Here is a 17,735-nt window from a genome sequence, read left to right as displayed (position 1 = left end):
CTTAATTATCTTCATAATAATAATACATAAATGAATATAGTATTTATTCCGGGCCTATATCGATAATTCCAGGAAATACCTACCTTCATCATCATTTTCATCGTATTTTGTTATTTTCGTGTAGATACGAGTATAAGATAAATTCATAGATATTATATATGTAGCCTGTGGTTTACCTACTTTAGTATGCCGCAAACTTCCGTGTGCATATTTTAATTAGTGTACCGGACACAGCCCCGCATGTAAGCTCTTGTAAATGTGCAAACATGTTTCTAAAGAGACTTTATTAATATACCAATACACTATATTGATAAAGTATATTTTATATATGTGTAATTATATTTGTTATTTATGTATATTTATTTGTTTATATATGTAATTTTAGAATGTATGTATATCAATAATTACTAGTATCACATTCGAGTATTCTGACACTTCTCTATGGTTGACAGGGAGAGAATGCTCTTAGCGTTAAGTCCGCCATGTACACATATATGTATGTATGTATAAAAAAATAAATGAACCAACCAGCCTGGTGGAATTGTATTGTTACTAATAAGGTCTAAAAGTATCATTGTAAAGATTAAGATATTAACATATAAATAGCATTAGAATAAATTTATAAATTAAATTAGTTACAGTGTCCAGAACAGATCAGCCTCTACAGGCAGCATCCGTTCACGAATATGATGGATAAGACATCCATCACGGCGCTCAACCATATTTTACGAAACTCAATAATCCAGCTCACCATGCCACATTCTATTTGGATACTTTTATTATCACTGCTTGTTTTGGAGGACAATCAGAGACCTTTATATATATTGAAGGTGGCCTCGAAACTCTTAACATCCAAGGGCGACTTTCTCTTACACGAGTAGTACATTACTACTCGTACTGCGTTATTATTCATATTTGTCTATTTTTTAAAACGTTTGTACAGGTTTCGTTTTTTCTGTCGTGCATATTTAAAACTATTATGTACTGAATTTAAATAAAGTTATCTAGTAATTAAAAAGTGTAACCTAATTTAAATAACAATATAAGTTTTTTTGCTATCATAAACCAATGACTCAATGACATTGACTTGATCAAGTAATTTTCAACATATCCTGTAGAAAAAAACAACAATTAAAGTGAGAAATTGTTCATGTATTTTTCCCATTTTATTTCTTATTTATTTAGTAATACTACAATAAATTAATGTATTTGTCAATTGTTTTATTTTCCAGTCTTAATCCTATAACATATGTAATACATATATTTATGAAATCTTAAACTATGTCACATTTTAAAAACTAAACTATTCGTGGATCAAAGTAATTAATAATAGGTAAATATTAATAAAACTATAATTTAAACAGTTTTGGTTTTGGCTCATTGTAATCTATACTTGTAATAAATCTGTAGAGAGGTCAATTCTGTACATGAAATATATTTCAGAAATAACTATCAGGGGGTGATTAGTGTTCGATACTGATGCCAAAAATGCAATCAGTAAAATTTTTGTCTGTCTGTCTGTATGTTCGTTATAGAAACAAAAACTACTAGAAGGATTTTAACGAAACTTGGTACAATTATTCTTCATACTCCTGGGCAGGTTATAGTATACTTTTCATTATGCTACGATCAATAGGAGCAGAGCAGTAAATGGAAATGTTAGGAAAACGGGAGAAGTTACTCCATTTTAAGCTTCCGTCACTTGTGCAGCCTTAATGGCCACTGTTTAAAATGTAAAAATGTCCACCCGTGCGAAGTTGGGACGGGCCGCTAGTATTTATAATAAATGAATGAAAACTTTTTATTGTTACTTTAAAAAATGATACAGATTATAAAGATTAACAATATGTACACAAACAAATGGATACTTCATAACATAAATACAATTTTACTACTTACGTACAAATAGTTTCTACCAGCCCAGACACATTTTTAAAATACATTTAAACTTTTTCAAGTGTTAGTAATCGTTTAAAAGTATGGATATATAAAAGGTATAGGTCTATTAATGAAATTAAGAATAATAAACTAAAATAATAAGAATAAATATTTAAGCAGAACTGACATTCTCGTTATAATAATAATTATATTGGTAAGCTGACAGTTCACGTCCACCTTGCGTCCTAATAATTCAGGGTTCGCAAGCAACTGACATCGCAGTAAGAGCATACGTGTCGCTCACTCGCACATACATGTTGTAAAAATATTTGATAAATGCGAATACATTTTTGACAACCCTCCCAACCAATGTGGGGTTTGAAGGGAAGAAGTGTATATTTTGGTAAGTCTTTCTATTTTCACCAAGCAAAGTAAATGAGTGTTGTTTTTACCCATTCTATTTATTTTTATGCTTATATATATATATCTTCATCTTAGCCATTGTCTGTTTACTACTGAACATAGGCCTCCCCCATAGACTGCTATAACACACGGTCCTCAGCCATCTGCGCCCACTGACTCCCTGCAATGCATTTGAGATCGTCACTACATCTAGTGGGAGGTCGTTTTACATTGCTTTATATATACATATATATATGTAAATGATACTACAGCGCTGGCTGTTACCTTTTATTACGAGTAAAATATAAAATGTTAATATTCTGTCTTTAACGTTTCACTTGTTTAGTTAGGTAGTTTAAAGTTATTATTGATTTTTTTTTTTTTTGTATGGCTGTTTAGGGCAATAACTACATTAGGTCCTTACGTGTCTTATATAAAATAAAGGATATCTCTAAGAATAAACATTGTTTTTTGTTCTCGTAACAAAAAACAATGTTTATTCTAAGAGATAGTACTAAGTTTTCATGGTTATTTACAGACTTAGAGGAATAATATTCATAATATTTTATTGCAAAAGTAGCAATCACTAATATATATATATTCACGTATATTTTTTACCAACTTCATTGTCGAGTATACTTGATATTGTTGTTGACGATTTTCGCAGAGTAACGTTAGACATATTGATTTACGTAATGAGGTCCTGGGTTCAATTCTCGATCGGGCCAATTTAGGAAACGAACCTTTCTAAAGTGGCAAGGGTTTGGGTGTTCTGGATTGTTCGATGTTCATTGCTGAGTTTTTCTTAATACAGGGTATGAGAACAAAACGGTTGTTGTAAATGTAATGTGTACTTATGAAGTTGTTAACAATAAATTACGCTTAATAAAACCTAACAAATTAAGTTTACAAATATGTCGTTTCATTACATTTGTACGTAGTATATCTTTAACTATGAATTACTTTAATTAATTTAATTGCAAGATCGAAATTCTATTGAAAAATGATGAACCTTTCTAAATGATAATTTTCAAATAAAAAGGTAAATTTAACTATATTTTTTTACAATCGTATAGATAATTACATTCTAAAAAGGGGATGTTAACAATTAACATCTTTTGTTTTATACGAAAATTTTTATAAAAATATTTGGCAATTATCTTGCGCATTATATTCGTCAGCATAGTTTCTTGTGTGTTCTTATAATACGCCGCTATTTCGTCCTATCTCATACTTGTGGTAGCGTTAACGTGTCTATCGTTAGATTAGTTAATCACTTGTCTAGAAGGTCCTTCTCCTCATCATTAATCGTCGATAGAATCGTTTCGGTTAGAGATCGCACGACAAACTTATGTCGCCGACTCATTTTATCTTGTGGATTATCGATAGAATACTTTGCTACTTGTCTAGTAAGATATTTAGATGCCAGCCTCTTCGGTTGGGTTCACGAGAAAGAATAAGACAGCGACAGCGCAAGTCGCCATCTCTTTCAATCTCATGGAATTGCTAGCGATAATGATTCTATTGATAGATTCGTTTGTAATTTGTCTAGGGTGGCTGCTCCAGGAGTTGGAACGAGACAACGAAGATTACTATCTTATTCAATCTTACGGATTCGCTAGCGATCACCATTCCATCAATGCATTGAGTTGCCATTTATTTAGGGGGTCTGATATGAGATAGAGTAGTCTAACGAAGCTATATGGGGGTTAATCTTCTGTAATCATACACAGCGGTAAGGGATCGCAGCCGGGGCACTGAGGCGGTACGTAGACTACGCAGTTCTCTTCGCCTCGGCATGAGTGCTCGTGGCAAACGTCGTACGGAGACAGGCACGATCTGTATGCTGTGGACAATATAGTTGTAATCAGTTTAGTATAATGTGGATAGTATTTTTATTTAAATTAAGACCTCTTTATTTGCTCCTACATAATTATTATAAAATGATAAAATACAGGAGTACGCCACAACGATTAAAGGTAATCATTCCTTTCATAACGATCCTCTAGAGTTTGGTGCAACGAATTTAAATGTGTTGTATGGGAGTCAGTAGACGATGGTGGTCCAGGACCGTTCCATTTTTGGAGAAGGTTATATAGTACAATAAAATTTATTTTATCGTACTCACTCTTTACAATTTATTCTTTTAATAATTACAATTATTTTAGTACTTAGTATAAATTTAAATATCATTTTAATATAAAAAAATATTTAACATATAATATTACAATGTTCATTTGAAGGTACCACATCATCATATTAGCCGTTACTACTGCTAAACATAAGTATCCCTCTTGGGGAATTTTGACAGTAGTTGCCACGCTTGGCAGGCGGATTGGCAAACGGAGTCGGGCTTTGAAGATGACGCTGCTGTCTATTTCTCGCTCTCCCACAGTTGCCTCTTACGACACCCACGGGAAAGGAAAGGGGGGCCTATTCTATGCCGGGACAACACGGCATTTAAAAAGATATGGCAAGGTATTTACATAATTCTCAAAATTGTTTTTTAGCAACTTAAATGTCAAACAAACTAATAGCCCATCTGATGGAAAGTGGTAACTGTTGTCTAGAACAGTATCATGGACATAACAGAGTATACTCTGTCATCCATGATATCCATCATGCGTTGCTATTTCCGAGGACTAAGGTTTTCTCTCTCTTTTTGCCCTGTAATTTTATTACTATATCTCACCCTTCAAATCGAAACACAACCATGCAAACACAACTGCTTCAAGGCAGGAATGCAAATGGAAAAGAGATACTCAAGCAGACGGCTTTTGTACAAAGTCTCCCTCTGGTGAAATATTTGTCTGATTTGTTATTCATAGTTGCAATAATGTGAAAAATTGCATGCGATATCGCAGAAATGTTCTTCAAGTACACGGTTTATACAAAGAATATATATATATAAATTTAGAAAATGGACAAAATGTTCATCTCGCAGACTTAAAGTGTTAACCAAACTATTGTCTTTTTCCATTGTTTCAGAATTCTATTCAGCGTGGCGTTAAATAATTTGCAACATAATTGTAGATAGAGGTCGCTACATTGTTATTATCTCGGTTTACACAGATCTCCAAGAGTACTGATGCTAAATTTAGAAAGGGGTACGCTGTACATCTTAGCAGATAATAACAAGCGTCCTTCGTAGACTTTAACATCAAATAAAGCCGTAAAGGCCAAGGCGACAATGATAAGAAAGTGGCTGTTTTTTTAAAAGATTAATAAAAAATGAATGTTTTGTTTTTACTAGATTTGCAAGGAATATTTGGTAATTTTTGGGTATTCAATATTTTTATCCTATTTGGTCGAATGTCAAGTATCTTCACACTATTTGGTACATTTATATAATTGTTGTAGATATATCACCATCATCATACCAGCCTTTAACTGTCCACTGCTGAACCTCCTCCCTCTTTGGAGGTTTTACCAGTAGTTGCCATGCTTAACAGGCGGATTGGTAACCGCAGTTAGGCTTTAGAGATGTTTTAAGAGGAACGCTACTGTTCATCCATCGTATGTAGTAGACAGATATTTTTGGTAAAATTATATTAAATTTTTTCTAATAATCATTTAAATTTTGAATTCAAATATTTATCATAAAATTATTATCATATAAGCTGTTAACTGTCCACTGTTGAATATAGGTTTCCTCTAGTGAAGGGTTTGGTAGTAGACTTTGGTGATTTTTAAAGAAGGTCGCTGCTGGTCATCTTTTGGCCATTAAGTATAAAGTACTTATATAGGTACATAATAAAATTCTCTGTTACAAAAATTAACAAAAAAGTATAATATAAATATTTATGCGTTATAGTTATTGTAATTAAAATTAAAAAATGAGATGTTTTGGTGTAGAAAGACAATTTTTTTTTATTTGCGTCAGAAATAGAGCGCGTAGGAGGGAAGTAAATATATTTGAATAAACGAGCGAAAATTCATCAGATTTAAGTTTCCCGCATCATGTTAGGCAAATACTAGAAGTAACTCGTAACTTATATTTACTTATATACAACTTAATAACTTATATTTAAGAACTAATTATATTCTGCTATTCGGCCAAGAAATCTGTAGAATATTCGGTATTTTGTGGCCCACAATTACTATTGTAATTTTAGTTTTAGTATTTTATGTATATATAAAATAAAGGGTTTTATTTTTAAACAACTTTTAAAAGAAGAATGTTTTAAATTCATCTTAATTTTTCTGAACCACTTGTTATGAGGTTTGGTATATACGTCATGATTGAAGAATTTTGGCCGAAATGTGTTATTTCGGGGACAGCCTTCTGACATAGCGCATCACACATCGCCAATATATGAAAAATTTTGCAGGTAAATAGTACCTACATACCTTTTTCTTTACTGCTGACGTTTCGACATGGATTATACACCACGTCATCGTTACGATAGGAGCAGAGGGCCTATCATGAAATGTTTTCCGAAATTTCGGAGCCGAACGAAACATAAATTTGATGTTAAAATTACATAATACTTACTATTTAAAAATATTAAAATATTATTCCTTTGGACCTTTATGGTAGGATTTATGCCGAACGTAATGTTAAGCTCTATTTAGTGGGCCGTATTAGGTATGAACGAAAACACGAAATTGAGTCCGAAACTTCGGAATTTCATTTCATGGTAGGTTCCCAGATTTTTCATTGCGTTAAGACCCGATAGTGTATTTAAATAAGGTGTGCATAATATTATATAATTTTTATATACTCGTATTCCTAATATGTATGCTCGTTAGGGTATTTATCTAACGAACATACATATTAAGTTATCTTATGTAGTTGCCTGTTTGCAAACCTGTTGTTTGAAATAAAAAATAAATTAAAAATAAATAAAATATAAGTATTCTCTCTAAAGAATAGTGCATTCAACTATTTATTAGCTATTTATTTGTGATAATTTAAAAACTTTGTGGAATTAACGCACACATAGTCTAACAATGTAATAAATTAATCGACGTTCTTGCTATTGTATTCTATTCTTTTAGAATGTTCAAATGTATAGTGGTGGTCTATTAGTCAAATCTATTAGTCAAGTTGACAAGTACGTATTGTGAAGAATTTAAGTGATGAAGATAAATCTGAACTTTTATATTTCTTTAAACAAGAAAAACTGAATCTCTATAAGTGAAAAATAAGAATATGTAAAAAACTTTAAAAGAAAATATATTTGAGTTGCTGTGCCTATGACATATTAAGGTTGAACTTTCAAAATTTGAAAATGAACGATAACTTTGTAAAACTACAGCAGAATAACAAAAAATGATAGTTTAAAAGGGATTATACGTACGACCCAAAGGAACTATATTTAAAGTAGGCTTACACAATACAGTAAATTTACAGGGTACAGAGGAATAACACCTGAATCCTCAGGATTGGCAACGCATGGGGGGTATCATGGGCAAAACAGTATACTCCGTTATGTTCATGGTACTGCTCATGTCTATAGACGGTTACCACTTTTCATTAGGTGGGCTATCAGCATGCTGGCCATTCTAAATTACATAAAAAAGTCTACTTAGATAAAGTTCTTTGATTTATTTTGATTTATATCAAACCACTGCAATAGTACGAGTACTTATCCTTTTATGAGGACAGACTTATGCCCAGAGGTGGTATAGTATTTAGTTGTTAATTTACAGTAAATTTTCTCTGTGGTTAAAGCTACTCTTGATACTGTGTTAAATCTAAAATTGTTAGTATGTATACTAAGGAAACTGAAGACTCCTAAAAAAACATGGGTCATATAAAACACAAAAAATGTTGAGTGCCCTAATTACAACGGAGAGCCCTGTAATGAAGTTAATATGGGTAGTTGAATGACCGTGTTTCTAAACTTTTTGCAGGTATATATTTGATAAATTTTTTTGGAAATATGTTTAGTTTTACTAACATGAATTAAGCTAATTATTTCGATTTATACTTGTATACAATAGTTTTAGTCAAGACATAGTTAACATACTCGTATGTCCACGAGAATAAAAAAAAGAATGTTTGCTGGTAAAACCTCTAGGTCACCGCGAAATGTCTAGACATTTTCCTTAAAGGTGACTTTTTAGCCAAAGGTATTTCTTTCCCGGAATTTTAGGGAGGTAAAATCGGTCAGGACGCCTGTCCAGACCTGTTGAATAAACATTGTTTTGTGTACTCACACAAAATATATTTCTCGTCTAAAAAAGAAAAACGTAAAAACTAAATGGTATTTATTTTCAATCGACTACAAAAAGAAAAAGGTTCTCAATTCAAAATATTTTTTTCTTATGTTTTTTTATCTTATAATTCCGTCAGTGCTAAACCGATTTGAATAATTCTTTTTTATCTGAAAGGATATATGTCCTTACAGATTAGTCCCGAAGAAACTTTATCAAAATCGGTTTAAGAATTTAGTTTATATGAAATAGTTTTTAGATGTGGGACCCAATCTTCAATTATTAAGATATTTTACACAAATTTTACATACTACCGTGTGGTTCCGGCATAGAATGTGCCACTTCTTCTTTTCTCGTGGGTGTTAAGAGGCGACTAAGGAAACTTAATGACCGAGGGAAGGACAGACGCGTTTCTCTTAAAACATCATTAAAGCCTAACTGCGGTTGCTATTTCACCTGTCAAGCATAGTACCTACTGGCAAAACTCCTAGTATGGAGAAGGTCTATCTTCAATATTATCGCCTGATTTGACGATGATGATTGTACACAAATATATTTTTATGGAATTTCGAATAAACAGGCTGATGATGTAATGGAAAGTGCTAACTGTTACTTGTAAGTATGAAAAGCATCATATAAATCTTTGTGATACGCATGTCACAAATAATATACTATATTTTCATTGGCCAGCAGCACACCTGCAATGTTTCTGGTGTTGCGGGTGATCATGGGCGGCGGTAGGTACTTACCATCAGGTGTGCCGCATGCTCGTTTGCTCCCTGTGTTATAAAAAATGGGTCTCTTTCATGATGACTAAGGTGTTATGCTTCTGTTGTACCCTATAATTTCACTGTCATATTCAACCCTTCAAACCATAATACAGCCATATCAGTATAGCTGGCGATAAAAACACGAATAGGAGAGAGATCTATGTGCAAATGATTTTTGATATTAGATCCTAGCGTCTTGTAAGCATGACAAGTCATCGTGATTGTCATTATTTCAGCTATTAATAGCCTACTACTGAATATAGCTTTATATATAGAATATATTATATAGAATATAGCCTTTCCCATAGACCGATATAAGAAATGTTGTGAGTTACTTGCATCCATAATATAATATATGACTGTACATATAGTTATTTTATTATAGTAAATAAAAAAAAAATACATTACTGTCTATGCATTCTCCATAGAAGCAGCATCCGCCACAGCATTGCTCATGGTCGACACACTGTAAGAAGACAAATGAATTTTAATTTAAAAAACAAAATATTATTAAGTTTTTTATGCGCTAATATTAAATAAATACTATATCTAAATATATACAAATGAAAGGCTTTTGCACCAATTTTTTTTTTATAATGCGATTCATCGTCATTATCATACGAGTATCAGCCTTTAACTGTCCACTGCTGAACATAAGCCACCCCCTTGGGGGGTTTTGTCAGTAGTTGCCATGCTTGGCAGGCGGGTTGTATTGCGATTAATAAAGAATAAATAAATAAAGCAAGGTTTTTTTAACGAAGTTTAAATAGCAAATAATATAGCTTATTTGATGGTAAGTGCTACCGGTTGCCTGTAAAAATTAACGATATTCTAATTTTTTTCAAATATGCTCATAATGGGGCCAATTCTGAAGCGCCATTTTGTTAAAATTATCTATTAACTCAATATTTTAATTTGATAATTTCGCGAAATTACCGTTTTATAGACCGTCATAAACTAAAATTATAATAATTCTGAATGAAAAAATGACTATACGAAAATCTTAAATGTAAGTTTACTTAAATAAAATATTTCCTTTTTTCTTTCTAGAAAATTAGTTGATATAGGCAGTAGTGGTCATAGTTCTTAGAAATATATAAAAATTTACATGTGTATTAGGTATGTGGGTGTGAAAAATGGATAATAACGCAAAAGGAAAGAAAGGTACTTGAAGCATTCAAAATGTGGACATGGAGGAAAATGGATATATAAAGGATAAGCTGGACAGAAAAAGTGACAAATAAGAAAGTCTTGAAAAGGGTGAGTGAGTAAAGAACATTAATAAAAACAGTAGAGAATAGAAGAGGCAAAATACTACCACCTTATATAACATGACGATTTTTAACGAAGAGCATAGTAGAAGAAAAAATAGAGTGCAAAAGAGAAAGGGGAAGACCGAGGAATAACTACATGGGATAGATAAAGGAAAAACAAGGTATCATGTCGTATAGGGAGGTTAAAGATATGGACTGGGAAAGAGCTGACTGGAAGAAAATGCATGAATTAGTTCCACCTATAAGAGGAAATATAAAAGAAAAGAAAAAGGTCCTTAGAATAAAGATTTCGCTGTGATATCAAATTAAAATTTAAATTTTAGAGATAAATTTAAAGTTACGGCTCTTTAGATAGAAACGTTCCTTTGGTTTCATTGTTTGTAATTTTTTTTGTTATTTTCTTCCATATTAAGTACAGGGTTAAAAATTTATGTTACAAATTGTAAATTGTGCATGCATCATCGAATGTGACATCTATTTAAATATAACTTGTAGTTACTCCTAAAAACTAATGCCGTCTCTTTTATTACAGAAAATACTGGCCAGCATAATAATATATATAAAAAAAAAAACAATAAAGCAAATTTACCCTTTTACCTCCAACTTTGCAATCTTGCGCGTTCGAAACTAATAATAAACATGAATAAATTAATATTATGAATATCGATGTCTCCATTGATATATTAAAAAAACGTTTTTTATAAATTTTGCTTTACTTTATCATCACATAACTAAAAAAGTTAACATGTAGGTATTGAGAAAAATAATTTGATTTATTGAAACATAATTTAAGGTAATTGTGTATTAATCTATGAACGAGCACTATGCGCGCGCGCAGCCGACCTCGACGGCTGTGACCGAGTTAACTCAGCTGAATCCATGTGACTGTTACGTATTCATATAGACTTTCGTGTTCATTTAGTTACAGGTGTAAATACGTGACATGTATATTTAATAAGAATAGCATTTTTTGAAATATTTTTACCCGATTGTCGAAGAACAAAATATAGATGTACTATCACAATTATAGAACACGTTTGACGAAAGTGGAAGATTTTCATAAAATTTAGTATTTAAAAAAACGTAATACATAGATTGTGGTGAATGTAATGCCCATATTTTGTCAAGCAAATCCAATACGGAAGAAGTCTTCACTCGGATTAATTGAATTTATTATATTATTAATTTTTTGTAATAAAATTTTTTGGTATCAGAGACATTCAAGAAGTTTGAGGTTTATTTATTTATTACAGCTTTAACAATACATATGACAATTACACAAGAAGCCAATAACTTTGTATCAGCCAAATTAATAACAGCCAATAAGTTAGCGAGGGTAGCATACCATTGGGCCGTGACGTTTCCTTTTAATATCGTAGTAAGAAGCTAGATGAGTAACAAAATTCTCTTATGTTATAACATAACATAATAAAGTTATCCATCAAGTTTCCTAATTAGACTGCACTGTTTAATATGTCGAAATACGTTACCAGTTCAATTAGAGCTCCCTATAGAAATTCTATACGCATTACTGTTACCTATTCTCTGGTTTGTCGATATACACACGAGGTCACATTTATACTGGTAACGATTCGCGTTACGCCCGAACAATTCGACCTATGTGGGTGATTAATATTGGAAATTTAACAAAGGTGAAATTGTTCTATTATCCCCACTTGTACTCTATTAATTTTGATATACTTGCTTAATGTTATTTATGACTATTTCACTACTATTATAAATGTGAAAGGTCAAAAATCGTTTGGACGTTTCTTAAACGGCTGAATGGGTTTGAAAGAAACTCGGTACGCGGGGATCATATATATAACACTGTCTACATGGAATCTAATTGACAAAAATATAGGAAATTAGCTTTTACCGGTGATTGGGATATGTTCACTGGATATGGTAAAAATAGCCTATCTTTTTTTCCAACTCATAAAGTACTTGTATACTAAATTGCATAGTGATCGGTGATGTCGTTAAGGCGCTAAAAGACAACAAATAAATAGACAAACACACTTTCACATTTGTAATGTTAGTAAGTAAAAATATCAATGTGTATATCAAATGTGTACCTATGAAGTCATTTAGTCATAGTAATTGAAAATTCGCATTTCCAAATAATGTATCTTCTATACTTATAATAAATCTATAGAGAGGTCAATTTTATATATGAAATGTATTTCCAAAATAACTATCAAGGGGTGATTAGTGATCGATACTGATGCCAAAAATGCAATCAGTAAAATTTTTGTCTGTTTGTCTGTCATACAGACAGTTCGTTATAGAAACAAAAACTACTCGACGGATACGGATTTTAACGAAACTTGGTACAATTTATTCTTCATACTCCTCGGCAGTTTATAGTATACTCTTTATCACGCTACGATCAATAGGAGCAGAGCAGTGAAGGGAAATGTTGGGAAAACGGGAGAAGTTACTCCATTTTTAAGCTTCCGTCACGTGTGCAGACTTAAAGGCAACTTTTTAAAATGTAAAAATGTCCACCCGTGCGAAGCCGAGACGGGCCGCCAGTACAAACTAAATGCGTAATACCCGTATTAGTAGGACAGCATTATTTTGAGAGTTATGTGGGACAGTCATGGCGTAGTAGTTTTTTTTTATAGGACGAGGGTGGCAATAAAATGAGCAATAAAGTATATGGGTTGCTTGATGATAGATAAGCGGCCACCACAGCCTTGAACGCTTGCAACGCCAGGGGTATACATGCTTGTTTCTAATTCTTGTGAGATGATGACTTTAGAGAATGATTCATATTTATAGTCTGAGTTTTAGAGATACATCTAAATCTATAGTATGAAATAATTACAGGTATGAACTTTCTGTCGACCTGTTCCTTAGATACTACAGTTTGGGGTTCTTCAAAAAGGATGTAATGAAGCTTCGTAAGGGCCAGAAATGAGTGCTTAAAATCACTCATACTGTAACAGTCCGTAGGCTATAATAAATGTTCACAATTTGATGGGCCGGATGTTCGTTTGCTACCGTAGCAATATAAAAAATATAAATGAAAAAAGGGATGAAGTGAATGCTTGAACAAAAGTTCCCAATGGGAGAGGCCTGTAATCAATACAATAAAATTAATATGAAACCGATATGAGATATATTTCTTTGTTAACAAAGTCAACGAGTGTAACTTTGTTAACAAGTGTAACAAAGCCTATCGACTGCGAAAATAAAGATTAAAAAATCAGGTATATAGGTACTATTTACATGTGAATTTTAAATAAACAAAGCTAAAAAAATGACTGGTGATGGTAAATTGAAAAACTATTTTTTTTTTATTAGATGAAAATGGATTGGTAACTCCGTCTGCGCTAAGGGGATACGCTGGCGGAGCACCAGTGAAGGGTGATAGATGAGAATGAAAACAGGTCCTTTAGCCTATCATGACGAATTCATCAGGAATTAATCATGATAGTTTCCAGGGGGAACCACGCGGAGGTCGACCTGGTTAGGTATATTGCTAGCAATGGGATTTTTAGTCTCCATTACTAACAATCCCTTTCCCCCCAAACTATATTTATTAAAAATGTATTTTACAAATTACTGAATCTTTTAAAAACTATTTAGTAATTAGTAATTTGTAAAATAGAGACATAAAACCTGTAGGCGGAAATTATCAAGAACAAAACGAAATATAAGACTGATAGATGCCATGCAAAACAATTGTACCATAGTTGATAAACAGGGAATTAAACTAAATTAGCAGAGCATAATTGTGTAATTAAAAAAATATTAATATATAATATTAATAAATTAATTACTTGATTTTGTTGCTCTCAACTTACTTAGTGAAGTAAAAAATACACTTTCATTATACGAAATTGGTGTATTTGTATATAACTAGTAAGTAAGATCGTTTTATTTAGAGTACGGACGACGACAAGTCTTCTGACCTTCCTGGTAGAAGGGTTAGGTGGGGGCCTCGGGACGGACCCCTTTGCCCCGGCTTCAATTCCGGGGGCGACTACCCTCGTGTCGGTGAGGCGTGGTCTTTCAACTGATATTTTTGGTGGTGATGGTGGACAGGAGCTCTTTTTTATTCATAATGTGTATTTTTTTGTGTAATAGATAAATACTTACACTGGGTTATTGCTGAATTATTATGTGTAATTAATATCTACGACCACCATTACTAGAATATTTTTTTCTTATAATAACACTAGATGGCGTTGTTGCTTGTTAAATTAAAACATATATTCTTATAATTTTGTTGCTAGTAAAAAAATTTAAATGCTTATATTAGCGTAGCAGTAAAATTCTTAATAGTAAGGTGTACATAGTGCGAAGGCTATATGAATGTAAGATTTCATCTAAATCACACCCACAGTAATGCTAGAAGGCAATGAACTGGAATGGTCTGTCAAAGTTACAATTCAGAGGAAAAATCACTTTAGGGGCAAATTTATTATTCGTAGTTTAGGGGACGGTGACCCGTCATTGTGTAGTCTCCACGTTGGCTAGAAAAAGATAAAAAACATATGGTGAGATTGAAATTATTAGTTCCTTTCATGGGAGTGGTGGACCAGTGAAAATGAATACTTCCCCTAAAGAAATACGCGTCGAAAAATGAGTTTTTTTTTAATGCTTTCATACCAATAATATCTATAATAAAATAGCTGAACGTGCCGATGAGTAGAATGTTAGTATGAGAGGATTAAAATTGATTATAGTTTTTTAATCGATTTTAAAAAAGGAGACGGTTCTTAATTAGGGTATATTTTTTTTTGGTCAATTTATAACTCCGTTATTAATCGATTCGTAAATCATAGTTATTAATCGATTTGGAAATTGTTTATCTGAAAAGATAAAAAAATTCCAAATTGACTCACAGATTGGTCTCGTAGAAATTACAATTAAAATTGAAGTCGGTTCAGTAGTTAAGTCTTTTAATCAAAATGCCTTGTTTTTTTAATCAAAATAACTGATATTGCCACGATGGGAGTTTTTTTTTATGGAATACAATCTTAAATTTAAATTATTGATGCATGTAGAAATGTGCAAAGAAAAATATTATATATTTCACAAAAAAAAAATTGAGGTAAAATTGTATTAATAGAATACTGCCTTGTTTACGATTTTACCTTATATAAATTACAATAAAACCAACCGTGAATGTATTGTTAGAAATCTTTAGAAATATGGCCATGTGGAAAGCAAAGACATTTTCCTCATATTGGCAGCGTCACTTTATATGTACTTTCAAAAATCTGTAATATGGCTTTATTTTTTTGTGTACGTTAACCGACTTTATCGTCAATTTTACAGCAATGTGGATAAATTTTTTCTATTGATAGCGCTTATTGTAGCGTTAGTTTTATGTAATTAATTTTGTCAATTAAAATTATCTTAAAATTATAGTTACGTTATTAGTATTAAACTTTGAATAAGCTAGTGAAATTATAGATAAAAAAAAAACAGGTATAAAACGTCTTATAACGTCACCAGTATGTCTGCTATGTGCAAGTACAATTTGTCAATGTGTAGGTGAAGATAAATAAATAAATAAAATATTCAAGTAAAAATTAACAAAAACAAATTAAAATATGATAATTATATTCTAATAATTATTACTTATGTTCAGACTTGTTTTTTTTAATATTACTGACTGTAACAAATAATTCTAAAATCACATAAACATATATTTTTATTTTTACATTTATACACTTTGGCGTGAATTTACTGGGTACAGAGGAATAACACCTGAGTCCTCAGGAATGGCAACGCATGGGAGGTATCATGGGTGAAACAGTATGTTCTCTCTGTTATGTCCATGGTACTGCTCATGTCTATAGGCAACGGTTACCACTTTCCATCAGGTGGGCCGTCAGCTTGTTTGCCATTCAAAGTTATATAAAAAAAAAACACTTATAATCTTTATTTATATTTTCTTTGCTTTATTCTATACTGGTGTCATGAATAAAAAAAAAACTTACCACTTCGAGATCACTATCGCTGTCTATATTACAATCCAACCCCATAACGATATAAATACAAAACAGCAACACAGATAATGATTGGAAGTGATCAGCCATGCTGATTGATGATCCAATCTACACCGACAATAACTGTAACAGGAACGTACCTATCTCGACATTATATTTGAAAAAAGTACAACATATTTTTGGTGAAGGGTAAATTTCCTGAGACCCTGTCCCTTCGATATAAAGTTGATAATACAATAGCAAAATATAATAAAATAGTAAATAAAAAAATCAAGGATGAAATTGGCAGACAAGGTTGTCACATCGCATTTACGGACAATTCGTGATAAATTTTGAATTTGAACAGACATAATAAAAGAGTAGGTTACGCAAACGTATTGTTAAATACAACAATAGACTATTATTTGCATTAGAAAGAAAAAATAATTTTAACTGACAAAGGTCTACGAGAATCCAATGAAACTGTCTGCTTGACATTGTCGTATTTTCAGGCTTTGTTACCTGTTTTAAAAATATTTAATTTAAATTCAAAATTAACTTTCAGCAGCAATATTTCTGAACTGATACGACATCGTAACCTTTAAAAAAAAGCTTATTCCTTTTTAAAAAGCCGACAGCGCCTCCTGTGTTGCGGGTGCTGATGGGTGGCGGTAGTCACTTACCATCGGGTGAGCCGCATGATCATTCGCCGCCTGTGTTATAAATAAGAATTAATGATCTTAAAAAATATTGAGTGTTGAAAAATTTAATTACTCGTTATTAGTTTCGTCAGAGAAAAAGAGAACGTTTAAAGAAAGATTAAGAAATTTGCCACTTAATAGTATTCTTAGTATAATTGGGAATGAATTTGGCCAAAATAGCTGAGTGATGTATGTTCGAATCCTATCTGAACGAGCTGTGGGAAGTTCGAATTTTTCACTTGAGTGGACTAGAAAGTTTTTAAATTACAGTTATCTTCTATGTTGATTACTGGTGAAAACAATAGCGTTGAATACGAGTATGCAACGCTTGTTAAGAATAAGTGTTAATCTATGCTTACAACGTTTAACTTTATGTAAATACATATATATACTTTCACATGTGTTTACATGCAACTAATTTGAAATTCTATTAAGAATATTCTCCTTAAAGTTCTAGAGATATTTTGCTAGACATATATATATATATATATATATATATATATATAATTTCGAAATTTTGGGACTAAACGAAATACAAATTTGATTTTAAAATTACATAATACATACAATTTAAAAATATTAAAAATGTTAAAATAT

General features: G+C 31.8%; 1 long non-coding RNA gene across 1 annotated transcript; it reads right to left on the bottom strand.

Annotated features, from left to right (window-relative positions):
• Positions 1 to 639: 639 nt before the first annotated feature.
• Positions 640 to 11,382, bottom strand: LOC128200498 (uncharacterized). The gene is made up of 3 exons (XR_008252741.1): positions 11,076 to 11,382; positions 9,621 to 9,678; positions 640 to 4,126 (listed from the first exon to the last, which is right to left on the bottom strand). It is a non-coding gene; the product is annotated as an uncharacterized LOC128200498 (long non-coding RNA).
• Between the last annotated feature and the right edge of the window lie 6,353 nt (positions 11,383 to 17,735).

The sequence above is a fragment of the Galleria mellonella genome, unplaced genomic scaffold (assembly GCF_026898425.1).
Source record: "Galleria mellonella isolate WM207_F2 unplaced genomic scaffold, CSIRO_AGI_GalMel_v1 utg19, whole genome shotgun sequence".
Classification (NCBI taxonomy): domain Eukaryota; kingdom Metazoa; phylum Arthropoda; class Insecta; order Lepidoptera; family Pyralidae; genus Galleria; species Galleria mellonella.
Note: the sequence above shows the minus strand (reverse complement) of the source record. Positions and strands in the feature narration are given on the sequence as shown.